The following is a 23,275-nucleotide window of genomic DNA, read 5'->3' as shown; positions in this document are numbered from 1 at the left end:
ATGAGCTGTAATTACGATGATCCGGAGATAATCGCAGGAGAAAAAGGAGGAGAAGAAGAAGTAGAAGAGGGAGGAGGAGAGCCAAGGTCGGACACCACAGAAGAAGAAAAAGAAGAAATTTCTCTGAAGTGTGTTTAAAACTGGAGTTGCCTTTCTTCTCCACCAGGGGGCGGTGTCATAGGTGTGTGACACCCTGCGGTAGGTTTCATCTTTTAATGTTGTGATGTTTGTTAAAGAAACTGAAAGATAAATTATTAAATCCTCAGAGCGGAGGAAGTTTTCAGAGGAAACCAAAGAGGAGGTCTGGTTTCAGAGCTCCACAGTCCGCTGGCTTTAGTCGCTGCTTTAAGCTTTATTTTGGTTCACAGTTCAGACGTCACTAAGAAAAATAACAGTCTCCAAAAAAAGTATTTTTGATATAATTTGACATCTTGACTTTTTCCACCAGAGCCACAATCATCAGTGGTCAGACGGCGGCGGGTCCAGGTCTGTGATTGTTGGGCTCCCCGTGGGACCAGCTCCACGCGGCTCATCAGCCATCAACACTCCAATGTGTTCATCACCGCCCCCAGCAGGACCCACGCACGCCGCGTTGTGATCAAATACAGAAAATCACCAATCGGAGCGGTTTGGAGAAGGAGGATCAAAAGAAGCTGCTCCAGCTGCGGTTTGCTCCGACCGGACTCCACATTACACCTCCTGCTGAGAGGAGGAGAAGAAGAATGGGAGGGTGGAGGGGAGTGACCTGCAGGCGGCTGTGACAGAGGATCTATTACACAGACAGGAGGGCTGCCGGCTCAACACTGCGCTGTAATTTATATTAGAGGGTTTTAGAGTCAGGCAGGAGGAAGTGGATCAGCCTGCCCCCATCAGTCAGGGAGGGACCAGGATCCTGATGCTGCCTTTTCTCTTTCCTTTACTTTGTCTTTACGATCAACTCAAGACCCTGCATCAGTCTTCCTTTTTTCCCTCTAAGTCGAAGTCTGTTCTCAGTAGAGCTTGTGAATGTAAAATCCTGACCACTCCCCTGTCAAAGTTTAAGAGCCATCACTGCTCTGTTTTTGGCTGTAAACAGCCACATAGCTCCATGCTCAAGCTTCCCATCTCAGAAGAAGACAGACTAAGTGTCTAGAGTTCATTTATCAGGAAATGTTCCAGCTACACTCAGTAAAACTGAGCATGTGTGTGCTAGTCACTTCACGGCCGACTGCTTTTCCAACTTTGGACAGTCCAACAGAGGGCTAGCCAATAGACTGGTCCTGAATCCAGGCGCATTACCAACCATCCTCCAACAAACCTGGGACCCTGGAAATGTGAGTATTTTAAATGCTGTGTGCTGTGGAGCAGATGGAAGAGCTTTTCCTCAGTGTCCCCCCTGTCTCTGTGTTAGCTTCAGGATGCTAACTTTAGCTGCAGTTAGCCTGTTGTTTTAGCCTGTAATGTTACGGTAAACCAGCTTCTCTGTTTTCTAAACATTGTGCACTCGGAGCTCGTGGCGCCGCTCTCAGTGACGTGGAAGAGCGGGGCGGTATCAGCGGTGGCTCATTTACATATGAAGGCCACGCCCACTAAATCAGAGCGTTCTGAACAGAGGGGCTATGAGAGCCTGGAAACAATGCTGCTGTGCTTGATTTATTGGCTTTTTGGACCAAAACATGTTACTACCATTTCATGAAGACATCAATGATCCAGATTAAACTGCAGGAAAGGAGCAGGAGATGGGAGCTTTAATTTAGCACAGTAAGCTTTGACTTGTTGCTTTTTAAGTCGAGGTTAAAGATGTGAGCTCTTCGAGATTCCTCTGAACCATCTGTGACACCTCCCTCCTGCTCCTACAGTTTCCTGTACTGTACCTACGACCCAGGAAGAATTAATCTCCCTGCTCCTCTCGGGCTCACTCCATCCTCTGCACTTTGATTTGACTGGAGCCTTTTTCTTTAATGCCACATATTTCTGGGCTCTCATGGTTGTAATGTTGCTGTGGGGATTCAGAGCCGTCCTGTGATACCTGAAATGTATTAAAGGATTATTGAGCTTTTTGCAGGCAGAGGGACCAGAGTCAGCCTTTAGCGCGTCTGCCGAGGATTCAGCTGGTTAGATTTAAATATGCAGCAGCAGATGGCTGGATCATCTTAACAAATCAATCTCTCAGATCAATATACGAGCTTCAGAGACAGCAACAAGCTGCTTTCCATGCTGAGAGGAAATCAAGGCTGCATGTTTTATAAGGAGCCTTCAGGGGGATCTGAATTACATGTTGGCTTTGCTGTGCAGCAGGAATTCAGATGTTTTACACCTAAATAAAGCCACAGAGAGAAGATCCCTGCATGAATTGAAGGTTTGCTTTAATAATGAGTTTACTCAGCTAAAGAAGAAACACAGGCCACAGGAATCATGTAAACATGCTCTGAGGTGGTGTTTGTACACAACTGTGAACTTCAGCTCTCAAAGAACGCTTAAACAGGACGCTGTTTTCACTCTGCAACATTTCTAATCAGTCAAAATGAATCCTAAAGAATGGACTCAACACAAGTAATGTGACTTCAGTAAATGTAACACAACGTGATGTAGCTAAAACAACATAATACAGCTTCACTGAAAACAAAGGAGCAATGCAATGTAATGTAAGCCACACAAGACACTGCAACGCAACATAACAAAACTCACCGTAGTGCACTGCAAAACCACACACTGCAACATGACGCACTGCACTGCAACACCACACACTGCAACACGACACACTGCAACACGACGCACAGCAACACCACACACTGCAACACGACGCACTGCAACACCACACACTGCAACATGACGCACTGCAACATGACGCACTGCAACACAACGTACTGCATTGCAACACGACGCACTGCAACACCACAAACTGCAACATGGCGCACTGCACTGCAACACGATGCACTGCAACACCACAAACTGCAACATGGCGCACTGCACTGCAACACGATGCACTGCAACACGATGCACTGCAACACGATGCACTGCAACACGATGCACTGCAACACGACGCACTGTAATACGATGCACTGCAACACGACGCACTGCAATACGACGCACTGCAACATGACGCAGTGCTACGCAAGTCTCTTCAAGGCAACGCACTGAAACACGACGCACTGAAACGCAATGCACTGCACTGCAACACTGCACTGCAACACGATGCACTGCAACACGACGCACTGCGACACAACGCACTGCAACATGACGCACTGCACTGCAACACAATGCACTGCAACACGAACCACTGCAACACGAACCACTGCAATGCAGCACGACACACTGCAACATGACGCAGTGCAATGCAAGTCACTTCAACGCAACACACTGAAACGGGATGCACTGCAACACGACTCACTGCAACAAATCTCACTGCAGTGCACTGCTACAAAACGCACTGCATCGCAAAACGACACACTTCAACGCATTGCACTGGAACGCAACGCACTGAAACGAGATGCTCTGCAATGCAATGCAACACGACGCACTGTAACATGACACACTGCAACACGACGCACTGCAGCGCAACTCGATATGCTGCAACATAACACACTGCTAGGTAATGAAACATAACACAAAGTGACACAAAGTGATGCACTGCTAGGTAACACACTGCAACACAATGCACTGCAACAAAACACACCCAAACGTAATGTGCCGCAACATAACACACTGCTGTGTCACACGCTGCTAGGTAACACACTGCGACGTAATGCACCACAACCTAACGTGCTGGGATGAAATGCACTGTGATGTAACGCGCTTTAATGTAATGTGCAGTGACGTTACACACTGCAGCATGACACATGCAATGTAACAAGGCATGGCATTGCAACATACTACAACATAATGCACTACAACTTAACATTCCTCAATGTTACGCTAATGTAGAGCTATTGGACAGATAATATGAAGATAAAATACCTGTCCTGAACTGAAGTTATAATTGTGTTTATGTCAAAACCTTTAAGACGCTTTTGAGACTTAAATGTTGCTTTTTCTGTACAGACCTTCTAGAGACAGCTTCGACAGGACACTTGAAGAACCTTCCAGAAAATTCCTGACTGATGGAGAGTTTTTACAGTAGAAGACTGTGACAGGTAGAGTTCATCCTGCTGCACATTTACAGCAATCTGTGTCCATTAAAGTCTAAATAAGCAAATTAAAGTGTCCACATTGATGGGAGCACTTTACAGGAACAGTTTCAGACTGACTTCCTGTCTGAAGTCGTGCAGAGAAATCCAGCGTTGGTGCAGAAACCTAATCCTGTGAACACAGGTGTTATGACGCTTCCTGTGGTTTGATGTCTACACTGAAGTCTCGTGTTTTCATCTTTTCAGCAAATGTTTCTTTCCCCTCACACTGACTCGAAAACCTGAGAACGAAGGATCCAAACATCACACATTGACGAGCGTCCTGTCAGCACGCCGTCTGCGAGGCGTCTGCGGTCTCCTGCTGATGGACTTCATGTCTCTGCTGCAGAGGTGAGGTGAAAGGTGTGATGAAACACGTGCAAACACACTCCGACATGTCTGCTGCTGAGAAACCCTGAACGCTGGACTGCATGATAATGTAATGAATCCTATTCACATCCATAATCCACACGGTGACGGCTCCACGCACAGCAGTGGACAAACAAACACTCTGGACACACAGGTGTGGACACACATGTCTGACGAGCAGCCTCCATGGTTTTAAAGATTTATCACTAATTCACTCGGTAACAGCTCTTTAATGGTATACTTTTAATACTAGTACAGAAAATAATCTGAAGTCTATTTTTTTGCTCTTCATATTTTCCTGTTTGCATCATAATCTAGAGAAATGCACCACAACTTAATGTAGTGGTAAGGCAATGCACTGTGTTGCAACATAACACATCACAACGTAACATCATAGCATATTGTAACATATAGGTACACAGGGCTGCTTTAAGGAATTGTACAAAAATATTTTTCATATATCTATTCCCATAGTTTACCAAATTCAACACTTTTTCTTTTTTTTTCTTGATTTTCTATTTTAGCCTTAACCATTTTAGATTTCTAGAACCAACCAGGGATTAAATTTAGACAAAAAGGTAGACACCCATCCCCTGAATTACATCAATGTTCACCTGTCTGTCACTTAAAGCAACTACACTCTTTTTACTTAATTAACATTTTATTTTTTGTTTAATTCTTTTTTGTTTTATTTTATTTTATTTTTGTATTTTATTTTATTTTTACAAAATAAATCAAAAATATATTTATGGAAAAAAATGCCACAAAGACCAAAACAGTTTTTATTCCATACTGTTTTTATTTAGTAATTAACATTTTATTTTATTTTATTTTATTTTATTTTGTTTTATTTATTTTATTATTATTATTTATTTATTTATTTTCTTCCTTTTTTTTTTTCTTTTTTTTTTTTTACAAAATAATTCAAAAATATTTTTTGGGAAAAAAATGCCATAAAGACCAAAACTTTTTATCCAGGTTATGAATAACCCTTTATTATGCAGTGAGCATCATTTTAATATGGCATGACTTTGTAATTGCTCACTTTTGGAGCCAGCCTCCAGTGGCCTTTTTAGGTACTGCAAGTTTTGTACCACATGTGTAATTTATTTTTATTAGTTTTTTATTTATTTTATTTTATTTTATTTTATGTATTGATTTATCTATTTATTTGAGTTTCTGATTAGACACACATTTAGTTCCCACTTTGCCCTCAGGACAAAGAAGATATTTAAAGTGTTTTAGCATTTTTCAGTATCATGATAATTTTTCTGCAATGAAACTGTTTCTAATCAATCTGAAAGTAGCTCATAGCTAGCTAACCTTCACCTGAGGGCTTTAAAATTATGTAAAAGCTTCATAACCACACCTCCATCTGACGGGTTTACTGTTTGATGTTTATCATGAGACTCATTGAGGATCTGCTCAGTGTTGGGACCAGCCTCTAGTGGCTTTTACTGGAACTGCAGTTTTTGGGTGTGGTTTTCCAACCGGTGCGTGGGCTGAATGAACTGGATCATGCTTTCAAACAGACTCTCCTGAAGCTCAGACTTTCCTCCCGTGGAGGTGAGAATCAGCTTTAATTACGCTCCAGCGGCGGGAAGGAGCGTCTGTCGTTTCAGTGGGTATAAATAATATCTCCTTCCTGTGAGCGTCAGACTGACAGCTGTGCTTCCTCCAGCTGCAGCAGCAGGTGGTGTGACTGAGAAGGTCAGAGCTTCACGTCCTCACCGCTGATTAACACTCAGCTCTCTGTGTGTGTGTGTTCACATAATGAGACCCACAGGTTTCACCTTTAGACTCTCCCATCACCCCCTGCTGCAAGGCGCTCACACTGAGAGATTCACACCCACAGACGCTCACACACCTTCACACACGCAAACAGATACTGATGGCAGGAATGATCCTCTGGTTCTTCACTGAAATCTACACCAAGCTTCAGTTTGTATCATGGAAATCTGCATGAGAATCTCATGGAGAAGATTTAAAGTTACAGTAACACGACCTCGTGATAATCGACCACATTCGTCAAGTTAGCCACGTCAGCGACTGAGATCCAGAGTGATTATTTCACCCAACAACAGAAACATCTCTCTGAGCTCGTTCCTCTTCCTCCTGCTCAGACTTTTCTCCTCTTTAAAGCTCAAACCGGGTTTTTATTCACTCCCACGTTGGTTCTGATTCAGCGCGTCCACGTCGTCATCATTAATCAGAGCTGCTGGCTGAGTGGGCGGGCTCTGAGATATTAAAGCCTCTGGATGATTGACAGCTGGCTGAGACACACACAGACACAGAGAGGTGCTTAAGCTCCACTTAGAGTGTGTGTGTGTGTAAGTGTGTGTGTGTAAGGTGTGTGTATAAGTGTGTGTCCTTGGCCTTAGCTTCCTGACAGAGTGCTGAATCCACACCTGGATGATTAATACACCTGGAGAGAGAAACACACACTCATAGACACAAAGAAACAAACAAGCATGTGTGTGTGTGTGTGTGTGTGTGTGTGTGTGTGTGTGTGTGTGTGTGTGTGTGTGTGTGTGTGTGTGTGTGAGGCTGAAGAAAAGCCTGGTGTGGGTAGAATGAGTGTGTTTGTGCTCCTCTCATGTTGAACTTAATGTGAATTGACACGTGAAAATACCCAGAATCCCCCAGGACAGGTCTCTGAGCTCTGTGCAGAGACGATTACTAGCTGCTCTCACACACACACACACACACACACACACACACACACACTCACACACACACACTTTGTGCCTGGTTCGTCCCTTCCTGAGGAAACACTGAGGGGGAAACGTTGGGAGCTGGTTTGTTGGAGTCGTACGTCACTTTGGGTTAATTTATGCGTCGCACATGATGCAAATTTAAGCAGGAAGTACAACCACAGAGAGTCATTTAAAGGGACATTGCAGTATTTTTTAGAACACAGAGTCTAAATCTGACAAACTGTAGATTTGAAGCTCAGCAGACGGGATTTCAGCTCTGAAGAAGCTAAAGTTTGACTCATTATTTTCTGTAACTTCTCCCTGAGGAGTTCAGGATAACTTCTCTGGATAATGAAATTTCATCATGTCAGAAAGTTGCTGAAGCAGTGAGTGAGTGAGGGCTTCACGCTTCGATCCCACAAAGACTCACCCACAGCCCAGACTTTCCCCGTTTCCTCCTGAAACTCCACAAACTGACGCTCTGCTGAGCTCCTCTTCCTCCTCCTCCTCTTCTTCCTCTTCTTCTTTTAGTCAGAGCGACTGACGAACGATGGCTCATCGATAACGTACAGAGGGATCGATAAGAGGAGGAGGGAGGATGAAACTAGGACACCCATCTGCTCAGGCTGGAACATTCATCTACAGGAAGTCAGATTATTAATCTGGGCTGAAAGAGGAGGAGGAGGAGCGTCAGAGGAGGTGGAGAGAGGAAAACGGGAAATGAGGATATTTGGAGGTTATGAGGAGAGAGGGAATAATGGAGGTTTGAAAAATGAGGGAAGGAGTCAAGGGAAGGAAATGAACAACACTTAAAGATGCAGAAGAAAAGAAGAAAGGAGGAGGAAGGAGACGTTTAGGAATCAGGAAGTAGAGAACGAACAGTAAGAGTTAAAGTGAGGATGAAGAATGAAATCAGGAAGAAAAGGAAATAAGTAAGGAGCTACTGCAGGTAGGAGAGGTTACAAGGAAAGGAGGACACATGGAAGGAAAGAAATGCATCCCAAAAAAGGAGGTTAATTAGAAGAAAACAAAAAGTAAAAAGGTAAAGACCAAAGGAAAACACCGAAAGAAAAAAGAAAACGGACTAAAACAGACAAGAAAACTGAAGACAGTAAAGCAGCAAGAAGAAAGAAAGAAAGAAAGAAAGAAAGAAAGAAAGAAAGAAAGAAAGAAAGAAAGAAAGAAAGAAAGAAATGATAGTGTGAAAGGACCAGAGAAAGGAGAGAAGAAACAGGTGAGAAATGAAAAGAAAAGGAAATAAAAAAAATCAGCTCAAAGAAACAAAAAAAAAATTTAAAAAGAAAAACAAAAAAAACCATTGAAATTATGAAATGATGGTAAAAGAAAAAGCAAACTACTCTGACAGAAAGAAAGGAAGGAGGAAAAATGTGAGCAAGGAAACAAAAAAAAAGTGAAACAAGTAAGAAAAACAAATAAAAATAAAAAAAAACTGGAAAAGAAACTGGAAAAAAACGAATAGAGGAAGAAAGGAAGACATAATAAGGAAAGAAAGATACGAAAAAAAGGAAGAATAACAAAAGAAAAAAGCTGGACATGTAAGGAAAACTAAAAGAGAGTGAAGGGAAAAAAAGAAAGAGAAGATGAGAAAAAAGAAGGAGAAAGAAAAGTGTGAATGAAGGAAGTGAGAAAAGAAAAGTGCAGAAAAAGAAGAAACAGCAAAGTTTGGAGAGAAACAGAGAGAAAGAAAAGGGAAAGGAGGAAAACAGGAAGTGATCTTAAAAGACTTGGATAGGAAAGGAAAGGAGGAAAGGAAACAGGCTGTGAGGAAGGAGCTCACAGAAAGAAACAGGACGCAGCCTGTGCTGATGCACAGATGTGCAGCGCCCTCTGGTGGCTTTAGGCTGATTAAAAACATGTTTCTGCAGACTGATACACTCCACCTTACTGTCCTCTCTCACACACACTCTAACACACACACACATACACAGAGTGACACACATGTGAGCACACACACTCCTGGCCCTAAAGTTGGTGTAAAAGCTGCAGATCATTACACTGATGGAGTTAATACACAATCTCCTGCTCCTGCTCGCGCTGCTGATGAGAATAAATGAGTCCCCGGCCTCAAACAGCAAGGTAATGGAATATTGAATAAATGATGTTTCCTCTGCACAGCCTCAGACGACACCAAGCGTGTGTAAGTGTGTGTGTGTAAGTGTGTGTCTGCATAAAGTTTAGTTTACAGGATTTCTTGCACGTTTTAGCTCTGTTTTCTTCTTTTTTCTTTGTCTTGATCCGTCTCTATTTGAATCACATACTGTATATATGTGTGTGTTCATGTGTGTGTATGTGAGTGTGTGTGTGTGTGTGTGTGTGTGTGTGTGTCCTTGTACCCTCAGGTGTGACATATGATCCTGGTCTGCAGAGGAAATATGAAAGAAAACCCCAATCCCATCTCTCCAATCACACCCCCTCCTCTAACACGCTGCGCTGTTCATTACCGTGATCGATCTGCTCCCTGATTGGTTGTGACGTTCTAATGCGAGTAGAGACTGAGTCAGCGGGGCGATCTGATTGGCTGAGAGGAAAGGGGGATTAAAGAGTGATTGATGGATGAGAGGAGGAATGTGATTCTGTCTGATACTCCCTCAGCTCCTCGTTACAGTCTAACCTCCTCAGATTGATGCTACGCGCTAACGACTGCTACCCAGACCAATTACATGACTGTGTAATAAAGGGGCGGGGCTTAATGATATTTAATTACTACACAAAGATAAAGACGCACTAATGAAGCAGATGTATTCCACTTTAATTAAGGATAAAATGTGTCTACCTGTCTGTCTCTCTCTGTTACCTGTCTCTCTTCTTAACCGTCCTCATTAGCGAGGAATAAAAGCTGCTAATTGGCTGAAACCTCCAGCAGCCGTCTGATTGGTTGATAGCTGTTGCTGTAAAGATGGCAAGCGATGAATCCCTGCAGGAGCCAATTATATTTAGCAACACACACACACTGCAGCGACGAACACACACGTGCATTACACTAACATATATTAACATGACAGAGAAGGTGCTGGTGATGAGATCAGCTTTTACAGCTCGCTGAGTTAATTAACAGACTGTGTGCAGACATGTTGGATTTCTCTGCATGGTGTCAGGAGTGCATGATGATTAAAGTGTGTAAACTCCTCCAGGTGAAACTGAGTCTCACTTTCCAGCCTGATGAGGTTTTTCTTCACCTGTTTTTTTAACTTCCTGGAGCTCCGTCTGGTCCCCGAGTCTCTCAGGGAGGCCGATAAAACGCAGGAAAACAACATGCTAAGTTCATGTGCGTGATGAAACCGTCATTTCAGAGTTAGAGGGGAGTCAGGAGATTTATATTCAGGCAGATCTTGTTTTAAAAAGTGGTTAAAAAAAAGCGCAGATGGCTTAGTGGCCTGGGTGCTTACTGCCCTCTACTGGTCTGGCGGTGTATTGCAGTCACAGATATGATGAGAGTTTTTTACTCTTTTTGCCTTTTAAACACATTTCATGTATAAACAATGTGTGAATGTATGCAGTCTGCAGGGAGCCAGTGATTATGTAAATGTATGAATGAAGCCGTGAGCGTGAAATTATCATTCATGTGATTAATAAACAGTGAGGAAACAGGAGGAGGAGCTGATTATCAGGGATTATCATTAAATAAAACACAGTAGGAATAATTAATCTGCACGGCCCCTCTTAAACCAACAATCCTGATCAGTGACAGTCAGGTGATTAAAGGTCGATGAGTTTGATCTGAACATGTGCTGATTCAGCCTTTAAAGGAGCATTTCAACATTTTCATCCTGACTTTTTTCTTAGCAGAGTTTTTCATTTCTTTGGGATTGTTTTTTTTTTTATTAAGATTTCTAATGTTTCATTTTACCTTTAACTCTCCTTTTTGTCTCCTGTTTGTCTCCTGTTTGTCTCCTGTGTGTCTCCTGTTCGTCGCCTGTCTGTCCTCTTGTTGTCTCCTGTCTAACATTTCCTCCTCTCTTTTTCCAGTTTTTCAGATTTCTCTGTTTAGTGAACTGATTTATTTCATTTTCATCTCAACAAACAAGTTTCTGCAGCTGCAACTTTTACCTGCTCTCATCTGAATTCCTCATGTTTGTTTATGAGTGTGTGTGTGTGTGTGTGTGTGTGTGTGTGTGTGTGTGTGTGTGTGTGTGTGTGTGTGTGTGTGTGTGTGAATGTGTGTGTTTGTGTGTGTTTGTGTGTGTTTGTATATTTGTGTTGATAACAGCTCGTCTGATAATCATCCACAATGTCAACTCAACAGAAAGGGACAGAGGAGGTAGGTGGAAGCTATCAGGAGGAAGCTATTGATATGCTAATATGTGCCCCCACACACACATGTACACACACACACACACACACACACACACACACACACACAGACGTAGGCAGTGTGACAGCAGCAGTATCAGGGTTTCTCTCTGTGTCTCTGAAGCCTTTTATTAGCCCACAGGACTGAAACCTCTCATTAGAAACACACAGAGTCAGACTCAGCTCTTATTCCCTCTGTCCATCACCCAGATTAGATTCTTTTACTGGCCCTTTTTTAATATTCTCTCTGTATTCCTGCTGATATTTCTCCAGGTTTACGGTCTGTGGTTGGATGTTTCTGTCAGTGTTGTCATTTCTGAGATTTAACGCTGATAAAAACGTCACTTTGAGACTGATTAGTCAGAGAAGTCTGTTGGTTTCAGGTTCAGTAATCCTGTATTTGTGTGTGAGTCAGATTTGAAGTTCTCACTCTGATGTTTCTGTCAGTTTAAGCCTTATCTTTAAAAAGTGCTTTCCATTTCCATGTTTGTCATTTTCAAACTCAAAGGAAAGATTTCTTTTTGTCTGCTCTGCTCTTAAAGAAACTATGGTGACAGTTTCATCAGCCGTCGTCTCTGACGTCTGTGACGTCTGTGACTCTGACAACCTGATGTGGTTTAACTGTTTTTATACCGTCACTTTTAGAGCTCTGAGGTTTAAGATGATCACTTCTGTTGACTTTAGGACCTAAGGTTGAAGAAATACAACAACGTTACGACCTTTGACCTGTTGCCATGTCCCTCTTGTTGCAGCATTCTCTCTATACTGCATTGTTCCCCTCTGTTCCTTCCGTTCCCTTAACCTAACTTCTTTCTGTCTGAGTTGTGTACCTGCTATTTTGTGTTGTTCCCTCTGTTCCCTTTACTTGGTGACTTCTTTCCCATTTGCATTGTTCCCTCTCTTTTGTGCCGTTACCTTTGTTTCCGTTTTATAACATCATTGGGTCTTGCTACATTGCCTTCCCTCTGTTCCCTCTGTTCCCTTTCTGTTGACTTGTGTTGTTCCCTCTGTGTTGTGTTGTTCCCTCTGTGTTGTGTTGTTCCCTCTGTGTTGTGTTGTTCCCTCTGTGTTGTGTTGTTCCCTCTGTGTTGTGTTGTTCCCTCATTGTTGTGTTGTCCCCTCAGTGTTGTGTTGTTCCCTCTGTGTTGTGTTGTTCCCTCTGTGTTGTGTTGTTCCCTCTGTGTTGTGTTGTTCCCTCTGTGTTGTGTTGTTCCCTCTGTGGTGTGTTGTTCCCACTGTGTATCAATGTTCCCTCTGCATTGTGTTGTTCCCTCTGTGTTGTGTTGTTCCCTCTGTGTTGTGTTGTTCCCTCTGTGTTGTGTTGTTCCCTCTGTGTTGTGTTGTTCCCTCTGTGTTGTGTTGTTCCCTCTGTGTTGTGTTGTTCCCTCATTGTTGTGTTGTCCCCTCAGTGTTGTGTTGTTCCCTCTGTGTTGTGTTGTTCCCTCTGTGTTGTGTTGTTCCCTCTGTGTTGTGTTGTTCCCTCTGTGTTGTGTTGTTCCCTCTGTGTTGTGTTGTTCCCTCTGTGTTGTGTTGTTCCCTCTGTGTTGTGTTGTTCCCTCTGCGTTGAGATGTTCCCTCTGTGTTGTGTTGTTCCCTCTGCGTTGAGATGTTCCCTCTGTGTTGTGTTGTTCCCTCATTGTTGTGTTGTTCCCTCTGTGTATCAATATTCCCCCTGCGGTGTGTTGTTCCCTCTGTTCCCTCAGCACACTGATCAGCTGTCTAGGTCTGCCTTGTCTCTTCAGAGGGACAACAGGCTAAAGCGGAGCTGAGCCCAGAGTTCACGGCGGAGGGGGCTCAGTGGAAACTTCAGTCCTGAGCTGCAGAGACTCAGAGACAGATCCAGGTACCTGGCTGGTCAGGTGTGTGTTGATGGATGGCTTTAGAGGGAGTTAAAAATGGTAGAACATGGTGAATTACCTGGTTTGGGTTAGTTTTACAGTTTTTACCCATGATCCTCTGGTGCATTTGTTCAGACACTCGTGTGTTTCTGAGTTGGCTCTGATTTTCCTCAGCGTTCAGGTTTTTGCTCTTCACTCTTTCAAATCAGACTCTCCTTTTTCTTCTGCCTCAGTTTGATGCTTTATTGCTCAAGGGCACGGAGGCAGTGGGTTTACGACCTGCTGCTGCGGTATGAAGACAGGTCTGTTACCATGGCAACCCCAACGAGCGAGAGGCAGAGCCTGTCATTCATCCCCCCTCTCTCCCTCTTGTTCATGTCAGTTCAGGTTTCTGAGCCTGACAGGATTATAACCTGACAACACACACACACACACACACACACACACACACACACACACACACACACACACACACACACACACACACACACACACAGACACACTCACATTTACTCTGTGACATTGAGAGAAAATAGAATTGAAGGCTGCAGAGTCGCAGTACAAATCAGAAGCTACCCTGGAGCCTACACAAACACACACACACACACACACACACACACACACACACACACACACACACACACACACACACACACACACACACACACACACACACACACACACACACACACACACATACTGCACATACTGTAACACACATTCACAGATAAAACAGCGAACACTCACCAGCAGCTCTCTGTGGTTTGGATTACTTGCCAGCTGGATGTGTACGTATGTGTGTGTGTGTGTGTGTGTGTGTGTGTGTGTGTGTGTGTGTGTGTGTGTGTGTGTGTGTGTGTGTGTGTGTGTGTGTGTGTGTGTGTGTGTACGTGTGTGTGTGTGTGTGTGTGTGTGTGTGTGTGTGTGTGTGTGTGTGTGTGTGTATCTGAGGATTGTGCAGCACAGTAAACGTGTGTGAGGCTTTCACACTCTGAATAAACCTTTTTAAACCTGGTTAGAGGTTTACACGCCTAAACAATCCGGTCTCCCCGCTGAGACAGAGATGTATCAACCAGAGCTCCAGGTCTAGGACCCTGGAGTCCAGCACCAGGACCTGGACCTGGGCCGGGTGTGACCATCTGCTCTGTTAATGAACACATAGAGTTTAATTCATATATAAACAGCTTTATGAATCATCAATGGGCTCCAGAGGGATCTGTACTTCTGGTTTAGCTCAGTTTTTTGTGGCGTCTGATGATCAGAGCTCACACACTTTTTTTAATGGCTAACTCTGTTTTTGTTGAATACCTGATCCACTGCTGTTATTTTTCTCTGAGCCATGGTCCCCAGAAGATACGTCCAAATAATCTGTGTTGTAAGGTGGTCAACAGTCATGGTAACAGACAACAACAGATAATATCTTTGTCATTAGCTATCTCTTTCTTAAGCTTTCTTTGTCTTTAGCTATCTTTGTCTTTAGCTATCTTTGTCTTTAGCTTTCTCTTTCTTTAGCTATCTTTGTCTTTAGCTATCTCTTTCTTTAGCTATTTTTGTTTTTAGCTATTTATTTCTTTAGTTATCTTTGTCTTTAGCTTTCTGTTTCTTTGGCTATCTCTTTCTTCAGCTTTCTTTGTCTCTAGCTAACTTTGTTTTTTAGCCATCTTTGTTTATTCGCTATCTTTGTTGTGTAGCCATCTCTTATTATGCTATCTTTGTCTTTAGCAATCTTTGTTTTTTACCTTTCTCTGTGTCTAGCTGTCTTTGTTTGTAGCTATCACTTTCTTTAGCTATCATTGTCTTTAGCTGTCTCTTTGTTTAGTTATCTTTGTCTTTAGCTATCTTATTTTTAAGCTATTTCTATCTTAAGCTATCTTTGTTTATTAGCTGTCTTTGTTTTGAGCTTTCTTTGTCTTCACATATCTTTGTTTTAATCTTGTCTTGCTTTGCTGCAGACCTTAAATATGGTTTATGTTGTTCTTGGTCGGTTGTCTTGACAACTTCTCAGCAGATTGAAAATGCTAAAAATGTAACAGATGTTCATGTTGAAACCATAGTGAGATATCAGAGTTTTCTCTCAGAGTTTCTTATTTGATACCAAACAGGGTCTGACGTACTCTACGGCAGCTGTTATTTCCGTTGTGGTGTCTCTTTTCTCTCTTGTTCATCGTGTTTATAGTTCTTTACACCAAAGATCTTCCTCTTCCTCAAACGTTACTCAGAGCCTCTGCAGCGAGGCGGCTGAAGTCTTCACGCGTTCAGCTGAAAGCAGCAACTCTCAGAGACACAGATAGTTATTACAGCGCAGTAATTGCTCACACAGACTGACACTCACTCTGCAGAGCAGTCAGATCTGGCCTCAGGCTGCAGAGAGAAACTTTAATCATCCATCAACTCTGACTCTTGACGTAATTATTACACAACACACTCCCAGTATCTGTCAGCTCCCAGTGTTTTCTCCGCTCCTCTTGAGGAAAGGCCCCAATTTGCTCTGAACAATTCAATTCAGCTCTCACATGTCTGCTGGTTTCCTTCAGAGTATCTCATGGTGTAACAAACCATCAAAGAGTCAAAGAAATCACCAGAATATTAGAGACAACAAAGCAGTTTGTTAGCGCGGTGGAGAAGTTTTACAACAGACGTCTTCAGATGAAATGTTTCTGTCTGCTTTTAAAGGATGAGGTCTTTTTTATCAGAGCCTCAGCTTCTTCCCAGCTGGTTTTCACCCTGTAGAGACTAAAAAAGACAAATCAAAGGAGACGTTATCAACAAGACTCAGAGCATCCATCAGAACGGGGAAGAAAGGTGATTTAAGGGACTTTGAACGTGGCGTGGTTGTTGGTCTGAGTATTTCAGAAACTGCTGATCAGAGAATTTGACTACTACAAACTTAAGAATTTGTGCTTTCCAGTGATATATGGTTCATTACGGTAATTAATTTGTATTTGCAGCTAGTGGAGTGGCCCCCTGCTGGCGGTTAAAAGAATAACGGTTTACAGCACTTGTGAATTAGCTTCACCGACCCAGCTTTTCATAAACCACTTATGCCAAAGACACATCCTGTAAAGCTCCAGCCATGTGTCACATGACCCATGTTGCACCATGTGACCGTTGGGGATCCAATCAGTGCAAACACGTCCGTGGTGTTTTGTTGTCGGGGGACGTGAATTTCATTTTATTGTCAAGTTTCATGCAAATCAGACCAAAGCTGAAAGTTTTCTTTATTTGTCAAAGTTTAGGGAAACAAACATTGAATGATTGAATCCGATCTCTCATGAATACTAACTTCATCTTCTCCTCCGTAGATTTGACATTGGTTTATTCGAACTCAGTGAAGGGTTTGTCAAAACACATCAAGCCAGAAAGCAGATAAATTCTTTACAACGCCGTCCAAAACAAACTTTCATTCAGTTTGAGAGACTGTGCTGGAGCTCATTATAAAGCAGAATAAAGATTATGCAGATATCACTCAGGCTGGACTGTGATGAGTCGGCTAAAACCCAGCAACACACACTGAGAGATCCACACAGAGACGACAGAGCCGAGCTGCTGGCAGCTGCAGAAACGCCACTCACCATCAGAGGAGAAAGTTGGTGTAAATCAGCTTAAACAGACTTTGGCTTCATGCATCATTAATGGAGGAGCTGCAGCGGAAAGTCTGCTGACAGTACGGAGAGCTGACGACCCCACGGGCTGCTGCACGGCCTCATGTGTGTGGATGACTCAGGTCTGCTGTTGGTGGATGTTACATCACCAGGGAAGACGTCAAATCACCTCCAGTCGTTGCATTGTTGACTTTATACCATGTCTGAATGTAGGTGAGACTGTGTGGTGTTAAACACAAGTTTCCTCCATAAACTGGTCTGTTACTTTCACTCTCAGCTCATTACTCTGCTCCATTTAACAGAGGGAGAGAGAGGCCCGCTGGTCAGAAAATCAGGTGGCTCGTCAGTCAGGAGAGAAGGGCTGTTAGTCAGAAAATCATGTTGCCTGTATCAGTGCCTCAGGCCACTGCCCACCGTGTCCATGCGTTCAGACAGCTCTGATGTGTATGAACTTTACAGGATGCAAATTCTCTGAAATACTGCTCTTAATGAGTATAAAGAATATCAGCCAAATCCAAAGTGAATTTCTGACCAATGAGACATCTAACGAGGATAAAGCGTGGCTCTGCAGCAGAGCTACCACACCATTATTTTACCATTTATTTCACTCACGTTTAAATTAGCATGAAAATCACGCCAATCTTAGATCAGAAAAACTGTGACGTCTTTGATATTTGGTTTTCACTTTGGTGTTTTGGTATAAAAGACTGATAGAAGCAGTTCATTTCTTTTGCATTTATAAAAGGTGTTCCACAAGGATCACTTCTGAGTCCTCTCTTCTTTAGTTTGCTCAGCTATGTATGTATGTGTCCCATGTATTTATTATTTTATTCATACATTTATTTAATTTCATATAATTTTATATTTTATTTTATTTTTATTTTTTTTAGATTTATTTATTATTTAATTTTATTTATTTGTTTTTATGTATTATTTATTCATTTTTTATTTAATTTTATTTGTTATTAATTTTTATTTATTTAATTTTAAGTATTATTTATTTTATTATTTAATTTTATTTATTATTCAATTTATTTTTTTATTTTTTATTTTCCAAATTTTATTTATTATTTACTTATTTTTATTTAATTTTATTTATTTTTTTATTTATTTTATTTAATTTTAGTTATTTATTTATTTAATTTTATTCATTATTGGTTTTTAAGGGTCATACACAAACTAAGTTCAATCATAATTAATGAGAATTAAGGATAGGGTAAATAGAGTTGTAAAAAAAGACAGACCAGGGAACCAAATGCAAAAACAAGCAGAAAAACAGACAAAAAAAATGTACAAGAAATTCAAAACAAAGCAGGAGCATCAGCGTGTTACACACAGTTCTGAAAAACTTGGTGAACAAACTACAGACGTCTTCATCTTGGATATTAAGCCAACTACCAACAAAACTCTGTCAGGACTCCCCTTAAAAATTTAAGTCCTGAAATACGAGCCCACTACTTGTTATGGACTAAAATGCATCCAGTGCTGTTCGACTGTTCTCGCTCAGTTTTTGTAAAGATTGAAGCAAAGCAGCGCAGCCGGGCCTGTCCCTGTGTGTCCTGGGTCCTGTGAGCAGAGACAGCGTGGCTCTTTATCAACGTTTCGTTGACCTGAACGAGGTGAAGTTTAGCTCAAACTGTTTGTCTCTCCTCCTCCAAATGTTTCCTGTCAGACTGAAAAACTGCATCACAAGCGGAAGCTCGCAGCGTGCATCTCAGGAAAACGGAAAGTCTGAATGGATTATGGTAATGTGTCAGAGGCCAGGTGCATGATGGGAATGGTGATGAGTGTGTGGAGCGTGGTTGGTTAGAAAACCAGGCAGATTATGGAAATATGATGGTCTGGATTTCAGATTTCCTCCGAAGCTCAGAGACTTAGAGAGCCTTATCTCCCAGAGATTAACTTTGTGTGGAGCTCCGTCTCTCTGACTCCTGACTCTTCTTCTTCTCTCCATCGCTGCTCTGAGCTTTTCTCTTTCGTCTCAGTGTCTGTCCGACCCACAGACTTCATGCTTCACCTTTCAAATGAAATGAAAAGACAAAAGATAAACAGTGACACTTTTCTCCAACACAGACGCTGACATCCAACCTGTGCGGCTCTGCTCCAGCGTACCTGCACGCCACTTTAATTAACTTCACCTGGATTTAGTTAAGCCTTAAGAAATACTTTACTGCTGTGAAATGTCCACACACACACACACACACACACACACACACACACACACACACACACACACACACACACACACACACACACACACACACACACACACACACAGACCAATGATGGATTTAAAGTAATTACCTGGATGAGTTTTTGTAATATGGAGCGTTTGCACGCTGTGATGTGGGTACAGTCAGAACAGCCGCTCTGAGCTTCAACAAAACATCTCAGCGGGTTGCTTTCCTTCCTCTCACACTTAAACTCATGTCACACTGAAACGAGTGCTTTACAGTACAAGATCTGAACACGCTACTTCAGCTTCAAGTGCCTGTAAGTATGAGAAACTGAACAGGAAGTATCAGAACATGGTCACGATCCGCCTGAAACCCTTTAGATCGCCATTAAACCTCCCAAAGCTGTCTCCAATCCACGCTATAGTGCCTGAAACCTCCTCAAGGATGCTAACAACACTCCCAGTGGTCAGAAAACAAAAACTATCTTCTTTAAAAGCCACTCAGCGAGTCATAAAACCTTTGTAGAGAAGTCCTCTAAGGGCCAGGTCACACTGTCCATCTGTACCGTACCCAAGCAAGCTTCAACTGGAAAGAGACCCTAAAGCACAGCACACTTCCTTGGCTCTGGCACACTAAGGAGAGGTGTGCTTCACTACGGTACGATACGGTACAGTACGGTACCATACGGTACAGTATGGTGCGGTACAATATGGTACAGTACAGTATGGTACGATACGGTGCAGTATGGTATGATACAGTACAGTTTGGTACGGTACGGTACGGTACACTTCATGCCCGAGCACAAGCATGCACACACAGACAAGGGCATGATGTATAATCCATGACGTATGTTGATGCTACCACTCCTCTCCACAGTCGTGTCAAACAGTAGAGGGGTGTCAGAGGGTTGCGTCAGACCAAAACCACAGACCATAAACCAAAAGTCTCACCAGTCGTAGCCGTGCTCTCCGGGTCTCATTGAACCAACTCTGATGAGATCACACTTCCTGTAATCAGACGCTTCATGATGACCTGGGTGGGTGGAGACAATCGTGCTGGAGTCTGGTTGATAATGGAGTAGTTTGATCACAGGCTGTGGGGGAGTGGCCCTGCAGGGGGCCTATCCTGTTTGAGTATGGTATGGTACGGCACAGATGGCCAGTGTGAAGGACTGTTACTAAACCCACTAAATCTTTACTGGCAGTGAACTCCCTTCAATGTCTTCAAAGAAAAAACTTAATCAGCTACTTTAACCTGATCAGAGTTTCCAGTTTCTCAGCAGGTTACCTCCAAGTCCTCCTCAGAGTCTCCAGTTTGGTTCAGCATCAGCTTCAGTATGTACCTAATTGGTCTGAAGCTGGCTCCATGTCCATCCCAGCAGATAATCCAGACTATACTCCCCTCTTGAGTCCAGTTAAAGAGACGCTTTGTCCTTGTTTCCAGGTAGAGTCTTTTCCTCTTTCTTCCTCCGCAGCAGAGAACCAGCTGAATCAGCCTGGTCTTGTTTTTCTTAATGAGCTTTCAATCAGCCGCAGATGGAGGAGTGTATCAGGGATGTTGTAGCTGTCGCTCATCCCTCCAGCTTCATTAACTTCCTGTTTCTGAGCCCCATCTCCGGTCTCTTCTCTGTGTCTCTTTAAATGAGCTGTCAGTCTTCCCACCAGCGCCCCGCACGCCGCCGCCCCCGAGCCACAATTACTCCATTATTACCTCAACGCACAAACGGCGAGGATTAAAAGCAGCCTCGGCGCTGTCGGTTCACTTTAATACAAGCGTAAGCTGAAAAATACACCTGACGGCGTGTGGGAGAAACGCCAGAATATTAAAATCAACTTTGATTTAACTGAGAGGAGCGAGAGGAAGCTGTCAGTTCGCAGCTCAGCTCATTTCTGCTGTCATCTCTCTATCCCAACATGTTTTTACCGATGCAGAACGTCGTTGTCTGGCACTAAGTACACTGAGAGGAAATGTTTCTCAGAGTTTACACTAACAGGAGGTGATACAGAATTTGTAACAACATGCATCAGACTTTGACTGTTCGTCTGTGAACGCTACAGTCAGTTTGACACTTTCAAACTTTTATTCCTCATACCTGCAAACGTTTCCTGGAAACTTGGCGGTTTTCAACTCTTATTTTTATTCTGAAAAACAATTTTACAGATCTACTAACTGCCCAAAGACTCCTGAAAGGGAAACCTCAATCCTCCACAAGCACCTTGTAGCTTTGCAACCTCTTCAATCCTCCTAAGGACCATGAAAGTCTTCCCAACAACCACAACAATCTCCCCAAAGACCAGAACTGCAACCACCAAACGTCCAATTACCTTTGGACCTTCTCAAGGATCACAACAACATCTAAAGGGACCAGAACGGGACCACTAAAGACTTCTCATGAACTACAACCATTACAGGCCAAAGAAAAGCCAAACAAGCTTTGTAAAGACTGTTTCTGAACTGGCACATGTGGAAGTTTTTGATTGTTTTTCTCCGTTTTGCACCAACGAACGCTCTCACCGACTCACTACCATCTCACCTCGAACCACAGCTTCCTCTCAAGGATCACCAAAACTTCTCAGGCCTTGTTTCCTGATTTATTCTTTGCTCAGCCTCTCCTGGTCTATCCCTTCATCCAGGTGTTGTAGTGTGGAGCAGCAGCCAGCAGATGGCGCCAAATAGTCAGAAACTGACTTTGAAGCTCTGAGGTGTCCTGCTTCTTTAGTGAGTGATAAAACTCCAGGAGTGAGATCTTTGACTCACAGAGGATCTTTGATTTGCCCAGTGATTGGTGTTAAACTGACCCCTGAGTAAGACTCAGACTGATCCAGACTGATCCAGACTGATCCAGATCATGTGTTCATGTCCTGTTGGATGCAGATGCAGAAAGTTGTGGGCGTCCTTGAAGAGTTGCTTTGTGTTCTTGAGATCTCTTGAGGTTTAACATTTCGCTAATTAGTGTCAGATTCCTAATTAGTCTGAGAAAATCCTATTATTTCATTTTCTGAGTGAAATAAATCTTTAGGACTGATTAGAAAAGATTAATGGAGTCAGTCTGTTCTATAATTTGAGTCTGAGGGGGTGTGTAATGATGGAGAAGTGAAGATCATTTGACAAAAAGTTTTTAAAGGCAGAAAAAGTTGAAAACTCATCCTCTGGTTACACTATGTGTCCGTTTTTATGGAGATCACTCGTCCTGGAGGAAAACTGCTGAAGTACTGTCAGTGTCACATGATGAGGGCTTCTTTTGGATCCAGGTGATGCTGAAAAATTAGGAGTGTAAGAGTCAAGAGCCTCTGAATGGTCCACTGGGTAGCACTGTGAAATGTGTGTTTCATCTCTATCTTCATTGATATGTGGCAAGACATAAGCAAACAACAAGTTAAATACGGCTTAAATTATTAATATATGTTATCAAATTAAAGAATTGTTTCAATAGTGAAGAAATTTTTGATTTTTTTTTTTTTTTCAATTTTTGCATCTGGACATTTCATTTTTTTTTTTTTTTTTTTTTTTTCAAATTTTTGAGATTTTCTGCACACATATATGAAATTTGATTTGATTTTGATTTTTTTGTTTTTTTTCGGCCAATTTAAAAAATTCTATTTTCTTAAATTTGCTTTTAATTTGAAATGTTGACTTTTTTGGTTAAACTTTTGTACTATTTTGAAATTTTAAAGATTTGCTAAACTTTGCAAGTTTTTAAAATTCCATAAAAAATAAAATTTTACAATTTTTTACAGTAAAACTTTTGCAAAGAAAAAAATCATTTTAAAAGGTTTTGAAATATTTACAAATTTATTAAAAATGAAAAACTAAGACATTGACTGTAAAGTTCTTCTATTTGATAATTAATGTGATTTTCAACTGTGTTTAGTAGATTTTGTGGCCCCTGAATGACTTAAATCCAGGGGAGCTGAGGAAAAATGACTCCTATGAAAGTAAAGGTTGCAGACTTGCATTGTGTCAGTGCAGAAACGTAAACACGCTTGATGCTGTGGCCAGAGTTCTCAAAGTTGGAGGGATGTGAAGATCTGTTTTGTTTAAAAATAAATATTTTGTTGAATATTTTTCTCTAAAAGTTAAAAATATAAATCAGACCTTAAGATTAACTCATCATTTCCATCGAATTCTCTTTTCTGA

Source organism: Halichoeres trimaculatus, unplaced genomic scaffold (assembly GCF_033239565.1).
Source record: "Halichoeres trimaculatus isolate MK-OKI-2021-1 unplaced genomic scaffold, fHalTri1.1 fHalTri1_scaffold_21, whole genome shotgun sequence".
NCBI lineage: Eukaryota > Metazoa > Chordata > Actinopteri > Labriformes > Labridae > Halichoeres > Halichoeres trimaculatus.
Note: the sequence above shows the minus strand (reverse complement) of the source record.